This window comes from Chelonoidis abingdonii, chromosome 24 (assembly GCF_003597395.2).
Source record: "Chelonoidis abingdonii isolate Lonesome George chromosome 24, CheloAbing_2.0, whole genome shotgun sequence".
In the NCBI taxonomy this organism is placed as follows: Eukaryota; Metazoa; Chordata; order Testudines; family Testudinidae; genus Chelonoidis; species Chelonoidis abingdonii.
Genome location: NC_133792.1, coordinates 2,808,019 through 2,827,555, shown reverse-complemented (window position 1 = coordinate 2,827,555; position 19,537 = coordinate 2,808,019). Strand labels below are relative to the sequence as shown.

Sequence of the window (19,537 nt, the reverse complement as noted above, 5' to 3'; positions counted from 1 at the left end):
GTTCCTGCAGCCCCCAGCCCGGTTCCTGCAGCCCCCAACCCGGACACCCCGCCCCCCGGTTCCCGCAGCCCCTAGCCCGGACCCCTGCGGTCCCTGCAGCCCCCAGCCCGGTTTCTGCAGCCCCCAACCCGGACACCCCGCCCCCCGGTTCCCGCAGGCCCTAGCCCGGACCCCTGCGGTCCCTGCAGTCCCCAGCCCGGTTCCTGCAGCCCCCAGCCCAGACCCCTGGTGCCCGCAGGTGCCCGGCGCTTCCTCCCCGCATGCAGATGCACCCGGCGCAGAGTCAGGACAGGGGCTCCCCGTACCTCCGCCTCCTGCCGCTGCTCCCGCTCCATCGCCAGCCCGAGGCCGGGGAGGCGACACTGCAGCCGGCTCCATCCAGCGCCGGCCTGGCAGGGATCGTGCCCGGCTCCCCGCCTACCTGTCAGGCGGCGCCTGGCTCCTCGGCCGCTTCCAGCTCCTCATCGCCCCCAGCGGGCAGGAGCAGCCTTAAAGGGGCCGCGCCCGAGTCCCCGGCTTCTCCCCTGGCGAGGCGCCCGCGTCCGTCCGGGGCTGAGCAACGCGCGTCGCAGGTGGAGCCTGGCCCTGGATGACCCCCAGGTGCCCCGCTCTGCCATGAACACCCCCCTGCCCCGGCCCGTGGGACCCCCGCCCCCGCCCCTTCGCACACCAGCCCCCGCAGTTTTCCCCGGCAGGATTTTGTGACGAGCCACCGGCTCTTCGCAGGGTGTTGCAGAGGCTGGTTTTCGCCCACCCCCCAGTGCCCTAGTCAGAGCAGCTTCCTCGGGGCTGGCCTTTTACAACCCATCCCCTCACTCCCCTGCTCCGGAGGCCGGAAAGCGGGGGAGAGCTACAGTATGGTTGAGACTTTGGGGGTTGGGGCCCTTCTGTCCATTGCAATAGAATCGATGTGTCTAAATCCCCTAGAATGCTTTGAACATGGCCCTAGTGCCACCCCCCTAACCCCCTGCCCCGCTCTCTCTGGATGCAGCGTGGCCCTTGTTTGCGTAAGGGAAGTATCTGGGATTTAGGTCTGGCTGGGCACCAGATCTCCTGGTGGCCTTGGGAAAAGGGGATGGGCCCAATGTTCAAACTGCACCCCTTATTCTCCCCAGTGATGTTATCATGATATGATTATGGCCTGAGTCTGATGCATTTTGTACAAGATTCGGCATGTGAGGGGTCATTGGAAAAGTCACGATTTGCTGACTATGCGTATCCTATTTGTGTGCATGTAGCATTTTTGTATCTGGAGTTATGAATATTGTCTAGGTATCTGTATTTCACATGTAGTCACACTTGAGTGACACCCACTAGGCAAGATGCTGCCAGTCTAGAGAGCTAGTTGTGAAGGGCCCATTCAGGGTAATGGGCCATTAGGGAAAACAATAGGCCTTGGGGAAAGCTTAGCCCCCACCCAGTGAGCCTTCCTGGACATTTCAGACAGCCCCTATGCAATGGCTGCTATGACTCTGCAAGGGCATGTGACCAGCCCACGTGACTCAGGACTCCATTTTGGGGATCTGTAGTTTTCCACAGGCTGTGCTGGGAACTATTTTTGACCCAGGGGTTCCTGCCATATGCTAAAGCTATATAAGGCAGGGAGTGACATCATCTGTTGTGCTCCCCTCCCCGCTCAAGAGAACTCCTGGACACACTGGAGGAAGAAAAACTGAACTGGGGAAAGTGCTGGCCCCGGGCCAAATGGATTTCTAGCCTGAGTGTGGAGACCTTGGGATCTGAAACTGCAAAGCAAATGCAGTTTGTCCCTTCAGAATCTGCAGCCGTCTTGTCTCATCAGCCAGGGTGAGAATGTGCTGATTCATGTCTTATTTTTCTAGTGTCTCAGGCTTAGTTTGTGGTTTTGTTTATTTATTAGGTAATCTGCTTGATCTGTTTGCTATCATTTATAGTAATTTAAAATGTACCCTTGTTTGTAGCTAATAACCTTGTTTTATATTTTAACCTTTAACCAGTGAGCCTTTAAGTGAAGTGTCTGGGGAAAAATCTCAGCTTGTTTACCACAAGTGTGCGTATTCCTCTCCACATTGAGGGAGGGGTGAACATAGTAAGTGTACATTGCACAGATCACTATGCAGTGCTCACGTTGAGTGAGCAGGCTGCTTTTATTTAGATGGCCCCAGCTTGGGAGACGTTGGCCTTACCCTCTCTGGCCCACTGTGCAGTGCAAGATGATATAATTTTGGGTTTATTCTCCAGTGGGGGTGGGAGGAGGTGTGTGCCTGGGGAGCTGGGAAATTGGCTGGTGTGACGTTATTGATATAAACTGGGTCCATATAGAACATGGTTTGCAACCAAGGTCCTGTAGTGGCATCAAATCCTGTGTAAAAGGGGGTCATATCAGGTGTCTAAGACCAGGTTATGGGTTGCTGGTTATGATTATGCTGTCTGTATGTCTGTATCATTTTGTAGTTGAAGTTATAAGTATTGGCTGTATATTGTCTGTATTTCAATTTGGTGCTGCGGTTCTGGGAAACACCCCAGACAAGTTGGTGTTAGCTCTGCTTAACCTGCTTGATGGCCCATTAAGGACCATCAGCTACACAATTAACCATTGAGAGGAGGCAGATACGCCTTGTAACTCAGCAGGGGGTGCAGGGACTGGCCCATGTGACTCCAGACTCCATTTTGCTGTAACTTTCCACAATAAGAACAAAGAAGTGTTCTTACACCTGGAGAAGCCTATATAAGGCTGATGCCTCATCTCCATCTTGTCTTCAGTCCTGCTTCTTATCTCTGGAGGGACGGTGCTACAAACTGAAGCTCTGCACAAGGGACTGATGACCCATCCCAGCGGGGGATGTTCTCCAGAGACTTGAATTAAACCTGCAGTTTACTCCATCACTGCTACACGCCTGAACTAAGAACTTTGCCATTACTGTATGTAATTGATTCCATTTAACCAATTCTAGCTCTCATCTCTATCTTTTTCCCTTTATGAATAAACCTTTAGATTTTAAGATTGTAAAAGGATTGGCAACAGCGTGTATTTTGGTAAGATCTGATGTGTACTTATTGATACCTGCGGTCTGAGCTTGAGTCCTTTGGATCGAGAACCTTTTTCTTACGTGGTAGTTGGTTCCATAACCATTCATCCCAGTGATGGACGGCACTGGTGGTAATACTGAGGAGACTGGAGTCGTCTAAGGAATGCTTGTGTTGACCTTTGGTTAGCCAGTGGGTGGAATACAAGAAGTCACTTTTGCTGGCGGTTTCTGGTCGACCTTAAAGCGGAAAAATCCCCGCCTTGGGCTAGTGACTGCCCTGTTTTGACATCAGCCTGAATTAAGGCACATCTCAGTTGGTCCCAGCCAGAACAACGTCGTCACAGCTGGTGCCTAATGTATGACACTTCAGACGCCCAGTTCAGGTGAGTTGGGCACCCCTGCTGTCATCTAGGTTATAACTAGCCTAGAGTAGACTGGCTTGGGCAGTTCCCACACACACAGGCTTGTGTACACTGGAGCAGCTTGCTAGTGCTGCTGTGGCTTACCGCTGCAACTCACCCCATCCACACTTGCACAGGCAACATCCAGCACTGTAGCTCCCTGGATCAAGCGCTGGTCTGTACCCTACTCGCACCTGGAGACATAAAAATAGACTCATATCGAAGGACCAAACTGACATCTAGTCTGACCTCCTGCCACAAGGCGGCCACCCAAAACCCACCATACACATATAAATAACAACTCCGAACCCATGGCCTGAGTTATTGAAATCGTCAAAACTTGAGATTTGAAGACTCAGCGCACGGAATCCCACCAGCAACGACCCACGTGCCCACGCTTTGCAAGAGGCTGAAAAACCTCACAGGCGCCTGCCAATCGCCTGGAGGAAGCATTCCTTCCCACCCCAAACGATGGCGATCACGCTAAAACCTCTGAGCTAATAGTGGCAAGACTCACCAGCCAGCACCAAGAAAGAATTCCTCTGCGTAACTCAGATCCCATATCCATCCAACATCCCCTTCAACAAGACCATCATTGAGTCAGCACTTATCTCCAAATCCAAAATCAATTGCCCAAAATTAAAACTATCCATCATAACATCCCCCCCATATACTTATCAAGCTTAGTCTTAAATGCCCAGCATAAGTCTATTTAGCACCCGCACTACTTCCCTCGAAGCTGTTCGAGACTTCACTCCCCTAGATGGTTAGAAACCTTCGTCTAATTTCAGTCTAAAACTTACCTATAAAAAAAAATTATCCAGTTGTACCCATTCTCTCCTCGTGGCCTCAGCATTATAAACTTAAAAATTCGCTCTCCCTCCCTAACTTAATCCCCCTGATACATATTTATACTAGAGCCAAGCATAATCCCCCGAAGGATCCTTCTTTTTGGCTAGCGCTACAATACAAGCCAAGCTCTTTGAGGTCTCCTTTCATAAGTGCAGCTTTCCATCTCGGATCATCCTAGAGCCTCATCTCTGACCTGTTCCAGTTTGAATTCATCCCTTTTTAACATGGACACCAGAACTGCACACAATATCCAGTGGGTCTCACCAGCGCCGTAATATAACGGCACAAACATCTCCTTCTCCTTGCGGACATACATCGCGCTCATGATCGCATCGAAATACCCGCATTGCTTTTTTAATACAGCCATAATCACTAATTGGCGCTCAAATCCTCCTGCTATCAAGCAATACCCCAAGTCCTTTCTCCTCCTCCGCGTTTCCCAACTGGCGGCCCAACCGATCCAATCTAAAATCTTATTATTAATCCCTAAGCAATAAGACCTTGGCACTTTTCACTTTCATATTCATTGCCTCATACTATTTACTCCAGTTACAAGTGGTCCGACTCTATCCTGAATAGTATCCCGTCCTTCTCCGTCGTTAGCAATACCCCCCAGCTTCGATGTCACCGCAAACTTTATTAACACATTCCGCTCTTTTGTGCCAAGATCAGTATAAATAGGTTAAAAAGATTGGTCCAGAAACCAACCTGAGGGACTGCCGCATAACCTCGCTTCATCCCTGACAAGTTCACCCATTCAGTACGACCCGCTGATTCTCCCCTTTAACAGTCCTTATCCACCTTACAACCTTTCAACATTCATCCCCATCTTTCCAATTCTAACTACAGTTACCCATGCGGAACGTGTCAAACGCTTACTGAAATCGAATGGTAAATTAATCATACCGCACTTCCTTGTCTAAGTAATCGTCACCTTCTCAAGAATCATGAGCATGTGATGGGGTGAACCTGGCCCTTTGAACCCCTGCTGAGGTCCGACTACACCTGCCAGGTTTAAGGAACAGCAAGATGGGTCCTTCAGGCCTGCTAGAGAGGCACATGGAAAAGTTATCGAGTCCAGCAGGCACAGATAGAGGAAGCTGCAGGGACTGACTACACTGGAGAGTTGCAGCACTGGTGGTGGCTTTACAGCGCTGCAACTTACTCACCGTCCACACTTGCAAGGCACACAGCGCTGTATCTCCCTGGATACAGCGCTGGCTGTACTCACCTCTCTGCCTGGGGAATAACGACTGCAGCGCTGGTGATGCAGCGCTGCTCCGCCAGTGTGGCCACCAAAAGCGCTGTTATTGGCCTCCAGAGGTATTCGGAGGTATCCCAGAATGCCTGTTCAGCCACTCTGCTCATCAGTTCAAACTCTACTGCCCTGGCCTCAGGTGACCCGCCCTTTAAATGCCCCGGGAATTTTAAAAATCCCTTCCTGTTTGCTCAGCCAGGTGTGGAGTGCAATCAGTGAATCTTTCCAGGTGACCATGCCTCCACGCGCCAAACTTTTATTAATCTTCTTAAAAAATAAGAACTTACAGTTAGCAAATTTCCAGTGTCGCAGGCAACCCCCGAGTTTACCCATCTCTTAAAAATCTCGCTACACTGGGCTCCGCAATTTCACCGGCCAGTTCCTTTAAATATCCTCGAGGTGGGAGATTGTCCTGAGTCCTCCGATTTTGTCCCCTTAAGCTTGGTTCAAGTTTGGCCCTACCTCAGATTGCAACGCGTATATCCACCTCCCATATCCACATCCCGTTTTGTCATTCCCTCCAATCCGACCTAAAACCCCTCACTAGTCTACGACTGGCAGCGCCTGAGTGACTGCCCACGCTGCTCCGGCCAGCTGACTACACCAAACACGCGCTGTTATTGGCCTCCAGAGGTATTCGAAGTACCAGTAATCCGTTCAGCACACTTCTGCTCAATCCAGTCGACCTACTACTGCCCTGGCCTCAGGTGGATCTCGCCCTTAAATGACCAGGAAATTAAAAATCCCCCTTCCGGATTTCCGCCAAGGTGTGAAGAATGCAATCATGAAATCTTTCCAGGGTGGACCATGCCCCACATGGCAAACGGAGCCCAGCAATGAGCAATGGTAGTTGCTGACCTCTCTAGTGTTTGGGGGAGGAAGCTGTTTGCCAGAGATCCCAGCTGCTTCTCATGACTGATAGAATTACAATATCTGATGCGCAGATAATAAGGCCAGGCTGGGAAAGGCTTGAGGGATGCGCACACAGTGGCCAGGTTAAAGTAAGGACCGCGCGTTAGTGCTATTGCAAAGGCCTACGAGCGAAACCGCCCACTCTTGGTGCTCGCCCCCGACCTGCCGTTTTTACAAAAAGCAGGACAATTGATACTTAGGGGTGATCCCACCGCCAACCGAGGACCACGAGTGACAACTTCAGAGCTTAGCGGGGAGAGGCGAGGAAGGAACTGGAATCGAGTGAGTCACTGGATCCAGGGAGACACACGGTAAGTCCCAGAGATGCAGCCCAGAGCTCTTCTCAAGCAGCAGGAGCGTAGCCCAGTCGCAGTACTGACGTATTGCCGTGAAGGACAAGCAGAGAGACGCGGTTCCCCGGTTAAGCCAGCTTTTATATTTTTAGGGATTGGAAATATTTCAGCGAGAGGAGAGAGCGTTAGCGGCTAGGCATGCACTGCTCACCTAGATGTGGACTAGCCCCATTATGTGTCTATACACGTTTGCTAGTAATGGGCCTCACGCGTAATTCTCTTCAAAAGTTCAGCCCAGAGCGCGTGAAAGCATATCATCTTGCACAAGATTATATAGGGGAGAACCATGGTTCCTTGTCTTCCGACAGGATCAGCTCCCCATGATCTGCACTTGCGCGGGGTGGCGGACCATTTGCTGCACACAGCAAGCTGACATAGGGGCCAGGGCGAAATCCCATTGCTGCTAGAAGACCACTTCCCGCTCTTCCCAGGACTGCAGCAGCAGCGAGATATCTTCCCAGGATTAACTCCTGTGAAAATGGTGGGAGATTTCTCAGAGTCAGGTGCCCCCTGCAGCTGTTATGCTTTCTTCCCATAGCACAGAAACCCCAGCACAGCCCTGAAGCAATCACGTCCCCCTTACTCCACACATTTCGGGCTCCTTGGGTTCATGTGCGCTCTCTCTGATGGGAAAATTATTGCTAAAGTACAAAGACTGTAAACTCCTTCACTGTGTGGGGACATAACTTCATGAGATATAAACAATTCTGCACTCTGTTAACTGTTTGCCTTTTTTCCTTTCCACCAACAACCTTGACAGTTCTCATGCCCGTGTTAAACAGCACGTCAAAGACTCCAAACCTGCGAGAAAGCTTTGAAAAGCAATAGAAGACCTGCTGCCAAACTGTTTGGACTCACTACTGCAGAGACAATTGCAAAAACGTGCAGGACTGGGAGGAAAGGGAAGCAGGATCCACCAAGAAATAAACGCAGTGGCCAAAGAAGAAAAGCCACAAGCAGCTGATAAGCATCCTGGCGCACCCAGCGACTCATCCAGGCGCTCGTAGCCATGCAGGGCAGGGCTACTACCGCAACCGGCCCCTGCCTATCCAAAGCTCTTTCGCCTTGGCCCAATGTCAGCTCCCAACCCCCATTCCCAGCTATCCAAGTCTTACCTTCACCAGCTGCCCAACACCTGGTACCGGTCACCAACCAGCCTGAGAACTACAACCCTTTACCCTTGCACTAACCCCATCACCATGCAGCTATAGGCATCCTGAAGTTGCGAGCATCATTGCACAGCACTCCAGACAGGAACCATATTCCACAACCGTTGTGACTTGTTACGGTCCCCCACCACACACCCCCTGCCTTTGGCGGTTCCCCCAAAAATGTTGTGTGTCTGATCAATTAAAGTTATTTTCTTTTTCAATAAATGAATTCTTGGCTTTGAAAAGAGTCTTATTATTGCCAGGAAAGTCAGAAAGATACCTTAGCCCAGGAAGAAACAGGCACTGCCAAATCAGCTTTTAGGGAGAAACCGCATTATTATAAACATTGTAACCACCTGCACTCCACTCCCGTGCAAGGCACCAAACATAGATGGTTTCAGCCTCAAATTCCTCCCTCAAGGCATCCTCAATCCTTTGAAGCCCTGTGCTGGGACTCTCTTAGTACCCTGCTCTCTGCTGTGCAATTCAGCCGCCAGGCGTTGAACCTCAGAGGTCCAGCTGACTGAATGTTTCACCCTTCCCTCCAAATATTATGGAGGGTACAGCACGCGATATAAACCGCAGGATGCTGCTGTTCCCCAAGTCTAGCTTTCCCATACAGCAGATCGCCCAGCGCCTTTTAAACGGTTTCCCAACTGATCTATAGCTGTCTGGAGTTGCCCAGGTTCCCAGACTGCAATAGCCACCCCACCTTCACCGGCGGGCAGCTCTCAATCTCGTGGTCTTGCACTAGTGATGGGGCAGAAGCTCAGCACACAGTCCATGAAGGTGCGCTTTTCTCATCCGAAAGTTCTGCAAGCCCACTGCTCGTCATCCCAACTTCCATGGATAGATGTGATCACACACTCAGTGCTTGTTTCCCTGGAGCCAAAAAAGCCAAGCGTCCCGTGCTGAGCATTTCGTGAAAGCCACAAGCAATTGTCGTGTCGTATCATCACGGCGTGATGGCAATCATTCGTCGGACTCCTTCATCACTTTTGGAGCTTAAGGAGTAGCGCAACTCCAAACCTGATGATGTGATGGCGAGACTCGTCAGCATACTCCTCAGCAGTTCGGGCTCCATTTCCCACAGAAATCGCGCTGCACAGAAACCATTGAGAGAGTCAAGATGGCGCCAAACGTGGATGGAAAAACGGACTGCTGGGATGTAAAGCAATGCATCACAGGGCATTGGGACAGGAAGCAGAATAACCCGCACCCTTCCGTCCCCTTCCCACAACCCACGGCACCAAAATGGGGCGAGGTGCTCTGTGGGATAGCTGCTCATAATGCACCACTCCCAACAGCGCTGCAAATGCTGCAGATGTGGCCACGCTGCAACGCTGGTAGCTGTCAGTGTAGCCACACTCCAGCGCTTTCCCTACAGAGCTGTACGAAGACAGCTGTAACTCCCAGCGCTGCAGACCTCCAAGTGTAGTCAAGGCCTCTGACTCCGCGGCTACTGCGCTGCTAGTACTCCACCTTGGCGAGTGGCATAACATTTTCTGCACCCCTGCTGGAGCGCTGCGGTGCCAGTGTGGATGAGGTGTTGCATTACTGCGCTCTGATCAGCCTCTGGAAACGTCCCATAATCCCCGTAAGTCAAGTGGCCACTCTTCCATTGTTTTGAACTCGCTGTAGGAATCTGGATATGCTGTTTGAAAGCCCTGTGCTCTGTTTCTGACAGCCGGCTGCTTATCTGCTCCAAGACAGATAAGTGTGGAATGCTGTGTGTGAGAGAGAGAGGGGGGTGGATCTGCTGCTGTCTGAACTCACAAGACAGCATGCTGACATGCTCTCAGCCCCCCGAAAACCCATTCTCTCTCCCCCCACATACACACAACACACTCCCTGTCACACTCCACACACACACACACCCCATTTGAAAAGCACGTTGCAGTCACTTGCATACTGGGATAGCTTTCCATAATGCACCACTCCCAATGCCGCTGCAATTGCTGCAGATGTGGCCATGCCAGTGCGTAAGCAGCTGTCAATGTGGACAGACTGCAGCGCTTTCCCTACTGCGCTCTCTGAAGGCGGGTATAAATCACAGCGCTCTACATCGGCAAGAGTGGCCATGCCCTTAGAGAGGCACAGCAGTTCCCTGAGCTCCCAGTCTGCCCCCGAGGGGTGACAACCCATCACACCACTGGCTATCTCCAGTCAGGCACCTAAATGCACCTGGAAGTTCCCTGCTAAACAGGACCTGACTTCAGAGCTGCAGAGCACTGGCAGAGCACCTTCAGTGAGCAGGCTGCTTTTATTTGGATGGCCCCAGCTTGGGAGATGTTGGCCTTACCCTGTCTGGCCCAGATCCTCAAAGGCATTTAGACACCTTTGCTCCCATTGATTTCACTGGAAGAGAAGAGCCCAAATAACTGTGAGGATCTGGAGGACCTTTTGTGCCTTATAGTTCCCCCCTTTGTGAAACAGAGCTAGTGATCCTCACCGCTTGGTGGTGACGTTCGGTTCACTAGCGCTTGTAAAGAACATTTCAGTCCATTGGCAAATGGCGCTGTAGGATTCTTAGGTGCAGAGGATTCTTTTCCATAGTTTTATTTTAAAGAGACACCATTAGGTTAACAATATGTTAACAAAAATATCTTTGTGTTTTATTAATAATGCCTTCAATTATTAACAGTGAAAAAATCAACCCTTTCCTGTCCATAACTATTCCTGTGTGTTTGATTATTACAGGCCATTGAGTTTCAGTGAAACCTAACTAGCCAGTTTCACTTTTATTGGTAGCTAGTTTCACTTCCGGGCTCACTCCATGATGTTTGGGTTGCAGACAATGCCGGGGAATGTTTACCTCTAAACAAAGGCTGTTTTTAATGGTCTGGAAGAGGGGGAAAAAAATCACAGAAATAATTCTTGTGCTCTTTGATTGGGTAGAATCTTGTTGTTAAAGTGTTGGTCTTAAGGCAACCTGACAGTTGCTCCACCATTGTTTGCGCTGCTCCCTGAGTGGTGGAATGGGGGTCAGAAATGTTATTAATTTTTAATATTGTATTTATTCAGCGGTTTTCAGAATGTGACCTCCCAGCACCAGGCTTTGCCGTCTTGGCTCTCCTAAGCTCCTGACAGATTGAGAGAGACACGTGCAAAAAAGATTTCTTGCCCATGCTGCAGCCTAGCAGGCCGATCTCACATCAGTGCTTCCTTTGGAGAGCTCAGTTCATGCTAGAAACACTGTCAGTTTTGTGCACCTCAGTATCCAAAGCTGAAATTATAATGTATTCCAGGGATCCAACTTCTCTTATTAAGAGGCTGAAGTTGGCCTCTTTTATTCTAGAATTCAGATGATTCATTTTAAAACACTGATCACCCTACAGTGGCGTAGGATATTTATACTGTGTTCTTGGGTCTGATCCAAAGCCCACTGAAATCAATGAGAGTCTGGCTTCCAAGGGCTTTGGATCACGCTCCATGTTGGCAAGGATACAGCTCTGAGACTAATCTGTAAAATGTCTTGAGTGAGCTGGGGGAGGTGACTATTAACAAAGTGTGATGAACTATCTCCTTCCATTCCTCTTTGCATGGTGCATGCTAAAGAGGATCATGTCAATTTAAAAAATCATCTGTTGTAAACAAACATGTCTTTACCGCCTGATATGATACCAATAATACCTAACTGCCTCTCTGCATTTATAGCACACAGAGCAGAGGAATGGCTGCTTAAAAACAATGTTTTTCACTGGAATAATACGAAAATAATACTAAAATGGAAATGTTAATTTCATAAAAGTTTGGGCTGCAGACTTTTAAAGCTCCCCAGAGGAATTTGGATGCCCAATTTGCATCACAATTAATTGGAATTAAGTGTGCAAATCCCAGATGGGTCTTTGAAAATTTCCATTATGATCTACATATAATTAATTTCAGTGTAAATTAACAGTGGTCCTGTAACAATATCTCAGCGTGGCTTTGGGGTAAGCCTCCAGCCTCTGTTTCTGAACAAGGCCCCGATTTAAAGAACTGGGAGCTGGAAATAAATAACCAGCTTCAATTACCTTCTTAATGGCAAACAATCCCTGGCTCCATTAGATGCCAGTGGAGTGTGTAATGCCATCAGATGGGCTGCCTCAGCCTTGTGGTTCTCTGAGAGGGGTTAGACTGGGGTAAGAGATGCTCATGAGAAATCCTGTTGGCCAGCTCCCAAGTAACATACATCGCTGAAGGCAAACAGGAGCTGGTAGCCACCAGAATGCCTGGCAGGGTCCCCTTGGAATAGCTTGGAGGCTTGCCTTGCTCAGGAACACGTGGTCCCTGGGGTGTTACTGAATTCCCCCAATAATCCAATCATGGTGTTGTATCAGGCAGGCAAGGTACTAACAAGCTTCAGCAGGACTTTATTTGGTTAAATTAACACCGTCTTTCAAATGAGCTTGTTGCTTTAAAGTAGCTAAGTCTGTATGGTGGGCTCTGTTATGTGAGACTGAGAGCCCTCCGAGAAAATGCAATGATGTTCAACTTTGCTAACAGAGAGAGAAACGCCCTGAGCAGCTCTCCAGCAGGAAGAGACCCAGGGCAGTGTTTGCTTTCAGAACTGCTGGTTCTCTTGGTAAGGAAAAAGCTGTACTGTTGCAGAGAATCCTGCAGAACGGAGTGGTCTCAGGACATGAGCAGTGCAGCAGATTCATACTGCCCAATATTAATCCATTGGAACGTACGGAGAGTTCTGTTGCTGGGATAACTCGACCATCCCATATGTGTTAGACTAATTGCTCAGCTAGAGCCAGGCATAGTGTATACTTCCACTACGCCACTCTGCCGATGCATCTCACTCCTAATCTGTTGAAGCCCCTGCTATTGCAATCCCACGTGGCTGTATCAATGCACCCTGGTAATCTTGTTCTGAGCCCCAATCCAGCTCTCTCAATGCATTTCAGTCCTCACCTGCACCACCCCCTGCTATTCCAGTCCTGGGCTCCCCATGCATAGCTCTGCTGATGCCTTGTCCTAGATCACTCTAGAGATAACTGTGGATCTGGCTGCGCTGCAATGTAAGCCCACGGTTAGCATAACTCGAGTTATCAGACCCTGGGTTTGTTAACCTAGGACTTGAGCATCTACACTCATTTGCAACCCCAGGTTAGGAATTGATGAAGCCTGGGTCCCACCCTGGGATTCCAGCATCTACACTGCATTATGTAGGTGCAGGCCCAACCACCCATACCCAAGACTTCCTAGAGCCCTTCCAAAATGTGGCCACTCTAGCCAGGGGTGGCTCTAGGCACCAGCAAAGCAAGCATGTGCTTGGGGCAGCCCATTTGCAGGGGCGGCAAAGATCCAGCATGAGAGCTGAGAACCAACAGGGGTCCCTGGGAGCTGTAGTTCTTTGGTTCGCTCCCTGCCTATAGAGCCAGCCCTGGAGCAGGGAAAGACTACATTTCCCAGCATTTCTTTGGCCATTACTGACAGGAAAGGAAAGGGGAGGAAGTGAGGTAGCGGAGACCTCGTGCTGCAGCCTGCTGTGAGTGGAGAGCTGCACTGTGAAGGGGAGGCACCACATTTTAACATTCAAAAAATAGGACACTCCCCGAGGAGGGAGGGTAGCTGTACCCTGCCACCATCCACTCCCTCCAGCTGCCCCCCACAGAAACCCCAACCCATCAGCCCCCCTGCTCCCTGATCACCCCCTCCTGGGACCCCTGCCCCTAACTGCCCCCAGGACCTCATCCCCTACCTAAGCCTCCCTTCTCCTTGTCCCCAGCTGCCCCGTCTTGAGACCCCCAACTTCCCCCCTAGAACCCCACCCCCTACCTGTCCCCTGACAAACCCCTGGGACTCCCATGCCTATCCAACCACTGCCTGTCCCCTGACATGGAGAGCGAATCTCGCCCCTTACTCCAACGCATGTCGCGCTGCGCGGGGTTATGTGCGCTCTCTTGTGTATTGGTGGAAGAGAGGTGATGCCTGAAATGATAAGGAGGAAAGCGCCTCACGTTGTGGTTGAATACACTGTCTGAGAATAGTATAACGCAATGCGGCTCTGTTGAGACCGTTGTGCCTTTGTTTTTTTGTCGTTGCACAACGTGACTTGGAACGTTCTCTCAGGGCTGCGGCGTAGTCTGGCTATTGGGAGTGGCCAGATAAGAGAGTAGACGGGGGTTGAGTGGACGCGGGGGGGGGAGAGAGGTGGGTAACACTGGGCGAGGAAGAACTGTGAAAGAATGCAAAGAACACTCTGAAAAACAAACTGTTAGGATCACGCTGCCAGAGACAAGTCAAAAAGAGAGGCAGGACTGAGGGAAAGAGAAGCAGGGACTGACCAGAAAAACGAATCGCTGTTGCCAAGAAGAAATGAGCACAGAGAGCAGAACGTGCAGTTAACACCCGCTAGGGCGGCCAACCAAAAGCGGACTCTAGTCGTCAGGCGTAACGTCGGGGTGGAGCCATGGCAGGGGCAGGAAGCACAAAGCCGAGCACCGAAGGCACCTGCTATCCACAGAAGCTCTTTCCCTTGGCCCCACAGTCAGCTCCAAAACCCCCTTCCACCCAGCATCAGGTTCTTATACCTCCCACACAGCTGCCCCCGTTTAACACCTTATCGGTCACGCGAACAGCCCTGAGAACGGTAGCAACCTGAATCCTCTCGCACTCACCCCATCACCATGCAGTAATAGGGCATGCCTGAAGTGCCGCAGTCATTGCACAGCAGCTCCAGACAGGACAATATGTAGGCAAAACCGGACTGGTACGTGTCCGCGCTCACCACATGGTTGCTTCTTGACCCCCAAAAACTGCCTTTTGCAGGTTGCGGCGCAAATTATGTTGGTGTATCGTCACACACTGAGGGTCTTTGGGCGAGATAAAGGATAAATTCGAGTGCGAGAGAGCATCTCATTAAGCGAGAGAGAGAGGCGAGAGATGAGTATACCTTATATGCTCATAGTGGATGATAGTAGAATGCAGGGGCACTGTGTGGTGTCGTGAATGTGGGGGGGAAGGACAGTAGCTTATGTGGATAAACCGATGGATTTGCTCGAGCGAGACATTTGTATATCCGATATCTTGACATCACTTTCATCTCCCGGGGTGGTGGTGGATCAGGGCAATCGTCGAAAGGCGATTGATCGGATTAATGTGGTGTCGGAACTCTCTAATATTGCCTCCCTTATCGGGAAGTCACCCTAATATCGTCTTGACTGGCTAGATTGGTGGTGTTACTCTTATCTAGGAGCTGCCTGCTCAAACGTGGGGTCATAATGGTCAGGTCCTTCCAGGCGTGACTCATATGTGTTTTTCGCATTTCCTGATATCTGATATGGTTTTTTCTATTTGCTCCATCACTATATTTATTATGATGAGTGGGTATCATGTGCACTGCTTTGATTATTTAGTTACTCGCAGGTGTATTTGCTTGCTTTCCTCGTATAGTTTTTATGCTCGCGTCTATCTAGTGATTGATAGCCGAGCTTGGCCTCTTTTAAGACGAATTCCCGAAGGCTGATCAGGGTAGCGTGTCTGGTAGTTTGCGAGTTCCAGACTGGGCAGAGGTAGCCTATCCTTGTTACACCCACTTCACCTGGCAGGTCTATGACTCTATCTCAGTGTCCTTGCACCGTTCTAGGATGGGCGAGCTCAGTCACACAGTCCCATGAAAGTGCAGCTGTTTCTCATCCGAAAAGAGAGAAAGTACATTGCAGTTAAATGCTCACTGAAAACGTGGGGCGATCCTCCAGACTTTTCCATGATGATGTGATTCCCTATCGCGGACTCAGTGCTGTTCTGAGCGCCAAAAATGAGCAAGCGTTCCACGGTGCTTGTGGAAGCATTGTGGTGGACAGGTTGAAATGGCCACAAGCGGAGAGATATCGTGTGCGTATGCATGCAGTGCGAGCTCGCATTCCATCGATCGCGGGACTCCCATCACTTTTGGAAGCTAAGGAGTAGCTCAACGCCGTAAGAAACTGAAATTGGATGAGCGAGGACGCCGTCAGCTGAGACCTACTTGATGCTCAAGTTCTGGTGCTCCATTTCCCACAAGATAATTTCTGCGCTGCATTACAGAAATCCAATAATTCGAGAGAGTCAGATGGCTGCCAATTGGGAAACGTGGATTGGGAAAAACGGAGCCTGTTGCTTGGGTTAATTAAAGCAGGATGCAGTTCACAGGGCATTGGTGTACATGGGTATAGCAGAAATAAGCCTGCGCATCCCTTGTGGCCGTCGCCGCCTTTTGCCACAACCCCCGGCAGCCTAAAAATGGGCGAGGTGCTCTTTGGTGGGATAGCTGCTCTAGGAGAGCAGGGGGGTCCATCTCGCCAACAGCGCTGCAAATGCTGCAAAGATGTGGCCGACGCTGCAGAACGCTGGAATAGCTAATCAAGTGTATCCACATGCACCAGCGGCGTTGTCTTCGATCATGGAGCTGTACCGCAAGACAGATGTAACTGCCCAGCGCTGCAGTACATCTGTTTTCTGGGCTAATGTGAATTGTTCATTTTGTCGGGTTCGTGAGCAGTGCCGTGGCGGGTCTACTGCGCTTGCTAGTACTTTTCTCAGCCTTGGCGAAAGAATATAGCTAGTTCTGCAACCCCTGCTAGGAGGACGAGCGGGTGCCAGTGTGGATGAGTATGTTTGCCATTTTTACGTTTTCATGGGATATGGGGCGCTCTGACAGCCTCTGGAAACGTCCCATAACCCTTGTATAGTCTTAGTTTGGCCACATCTTTTCCATGCGTTTTGATACTCGCGGAGGAATCTGGATTATGCTGTTTGAAAGCTTCCTGTGCTCTTTCGACAGCCGACTGCTTATCTGCTCCCAAGAACAGATAAGTCGTGGTAAATGTCTGTGTGTGAATGAGAGATGAGGGGGTGGATTTCATGCTTGTGCTGCCTGAACTCCAATAAGACAGCGCACTATAGCTGACAGCTCTCAACCCAAACCGAAAACCCAGTTCCTCTCACCCACATACACACAACACACTTCCTGTCACACCCACACACACACCCCTGATTTTGAGGAAAGCTACGTGGCAGTCACGTGCAGTGACTGGGTAGCTTGGTCCATAAGTGCATGGCGCGACTTGCGGCCCAAGTGCCGCTTGCAAGTGTGCTGGGCACGATGATGGGCCGGGCCTGCGGAAGAGCAGCTGTCATGTGACAGAACTGCAGCAGCTGGTAACGCATAACTTTGCGGCTCTCTATAAAAAGCGGGGTAACAATCTGACAAGGCTGCTTAAAATCGGGCAAGGAGTGCCATGCGCCCGCTTTAAGACGGAGGCTACTATTTGCCGAGTTCCCCGTTGAGCTGCGACCAGTCTGCCTCCCTGAGGTGATCAGAGTCCCATTGGGGGGGGGCACTATGCCACTGGCTATCCTCCAGCAGCCGCATAAAAGCACCGAAGTTCCCTGCTAAACAGATTGGGACATGAACTTCAGACTGCAGAGTACTTGCAGAGCACCTTCCATGTTGGAGCAGGCTGCTTTATTTGGAAGGCCCCGAGCATGGGAGATTGTGGCCTACCCTGTCTCTGCCCAGATCCACAAAGGCATTTAGACACCTTTGTCTTCCCATGGATTTCACTGGAAGAGAAGAGCCCAAATAACTGTGAAGGACTGGAAGGACCTTTGTGCTTATATTTCTCCCCTGTTGCTGAAACAGAAGCTAGTGATCCTACCGCCTTGGTGGTGACGTATCGGATTCCTAGCGCTTGAAAGAACATTCTCAATTCCATTGGCAAATGGCGCTCGTAGAGTGTCTTAGGGGCATGAGGATTTCTTTTCCCATAAAGATTTTATATTTAAGAGACAACCATTAGGTGTAACTAGATATGTGTAAACAATAAAATATCTTTGATGTTTTTAATATAAATTGCCTTCAATTATTAATCAGTGAAAAAATTCAAACCATCCTTTCCAGCAGAAGCGAGCCTGTGTGTTTTGATTAGTATATGCAGTGGCCATTGAGTTTTCAGTGAAACGCTAACTACTCCCATATTTATCTTACTTTTGTATTGGTAGCTTAGGTTTTTCAATTCGGTCATTCACTCCATGATAGTTGCGGTTGCAGACAATGCCGGGGAATGGGTTAACTCTCTGAATTACATAAGCCTGTGTGATGGGCTGGAAGAGGGGGAAAAATAAATTCACAGAAATAATTCTTGTGCCTTTGTATGGTAGAATTTCTTCTGTTTGTTTAAACGTGTTGCTAAGGCAATCCTGACAGTGCTCCACCATTGTTGCGTCTGCTGCCCTGATGGTTGGGAAGGGGTCATATGTTATTTAATTTTTTAATATTGTATTTATTCAGTCGTTTCCAGAATGTGTAACCTGCCCAGCGAGCGCAGGCTGTGGCGGCGGGCTCCCTAGCTCCCTGAACAGATTGAGAGAAGACACTGCAAAAAATTTCTTGCCCATGCTGCAGCCTAGCAGCCGATCGCACAGCAGTGCTTCCTTGGAGACTCAGTCATGCTAAAACGCAGTTTTGTGCACGGCTCAGACCATTACTGGAAATTAAAATGTATTCCTTATTGGATCCTAACTTCTCTTATAAGGAGCTTTGAAGTTTGCCTCGTTATTCTAGAGATTCAGTATGATTCATTTTACAAACACGAATCCACCAAACAGTGGCGTAGAATTTGAGGGACTGGGTGATTCTTGGTCGATCCCAAGGAGCCCAACTGAAATCAATGGAGAGTCTGGAGGCTCGCCGCAAGGTCAATGAGCATGACGCTTCACCAGGTTATCAAGGAAGTTGAGCAAGCTCGGCGAGACAATAACTGTATATAATGCTACTGTCGAATTACGAGTGGGACCGCCTGTGGGGAGGTGACAATATTAACAAGCGTGAACTATGCTATCCGCTTACTATTCGCGCTATTTGCATGGCCGGCATGCTAGAAAGGAGGATCAGTCAATTTTTAAAGATAATTTATCTGGTTTATAGTAAGGCAAACATTCTTGTACCGGGAGGCCATGTATAGACATACATCATTTACTTAGACTGGCCGTTCTCTGTCTATATATCAAATGCACACATGAGCAGAGGAATGGCTAGCTTAAAAACAATGTCTTTGTCACGACTGGGATACCTATTATCAAAAGGAATAACAAAGTTGGAGAAAATGATTAAATTTCGAGTAATAAAGTTTGGCTGGCTAGCGAGGACAGTAAAGGCTCCCCAAGGAACTATTGGGAGTGCCGCACATTGCATCTAACACTTAATGGCCACATTAGTGGCAAATCCCCAATGGGTACTTTAGAAATGATTCTCCGTATCATATCTAATAATAGACTAGTGAATCTTCGGACACGTTGACAATCTCAGGTGCGTCCGAGGAAACACATAAAACTCTACTACCCTCTGTGGTGCTTTGTGTAAGTCATAAGCGCGGCCATGTCTGCTTCTGTTATAGACCCAAGTGCCACGATTAAAGACGTGGGAAGACTAAAAAAATAAATGTAATCCAGCTTCCAAGGAACCTCTCAATGGAACAAAACAATTCACTTATCCATTAGACTCCCAGTCGGACGTGTTGTACATCCATCAGATTGGCTGACATCAGTCCTAGATTGTCTCTGAGGTAGCGTAATAGACTAAGGTAAGAGATCGCTCAATGAGAGCCTATCTCGGATGGCCGAGCATCTC

General features: G+C 49.6%; 1 protein-coding gene across 5 annotated transcripts in view; it reads right to left on the bottom strand.

The window, feature by feature from the left end:
- Positions 1–756, bottom strand: part of AJM1 (apical junction component 1 homolog) — a 37,876-nt gene extending 37,120 nt beyond the window's left edge. For 2 of the 5 annotated variants that reach the window (XR_004372364.2, XM_032770787.2), the window contains exon 1: positions 306–398. The gene's annotated coding sequence lies outside the window, so the exon portion shown is untranslated. Of the gene's footprint in view, positions 1–305; positions 399–421; positions 526–670 lie in introns of those variants that run through there. The other 3 variants (XM_075060498.1, XM_075060496.1, XM_032770788.2) reach the window with 3 other exon arrangements.
- Positions 757–19,537: the final 18,781 nt, after the last annotated feature.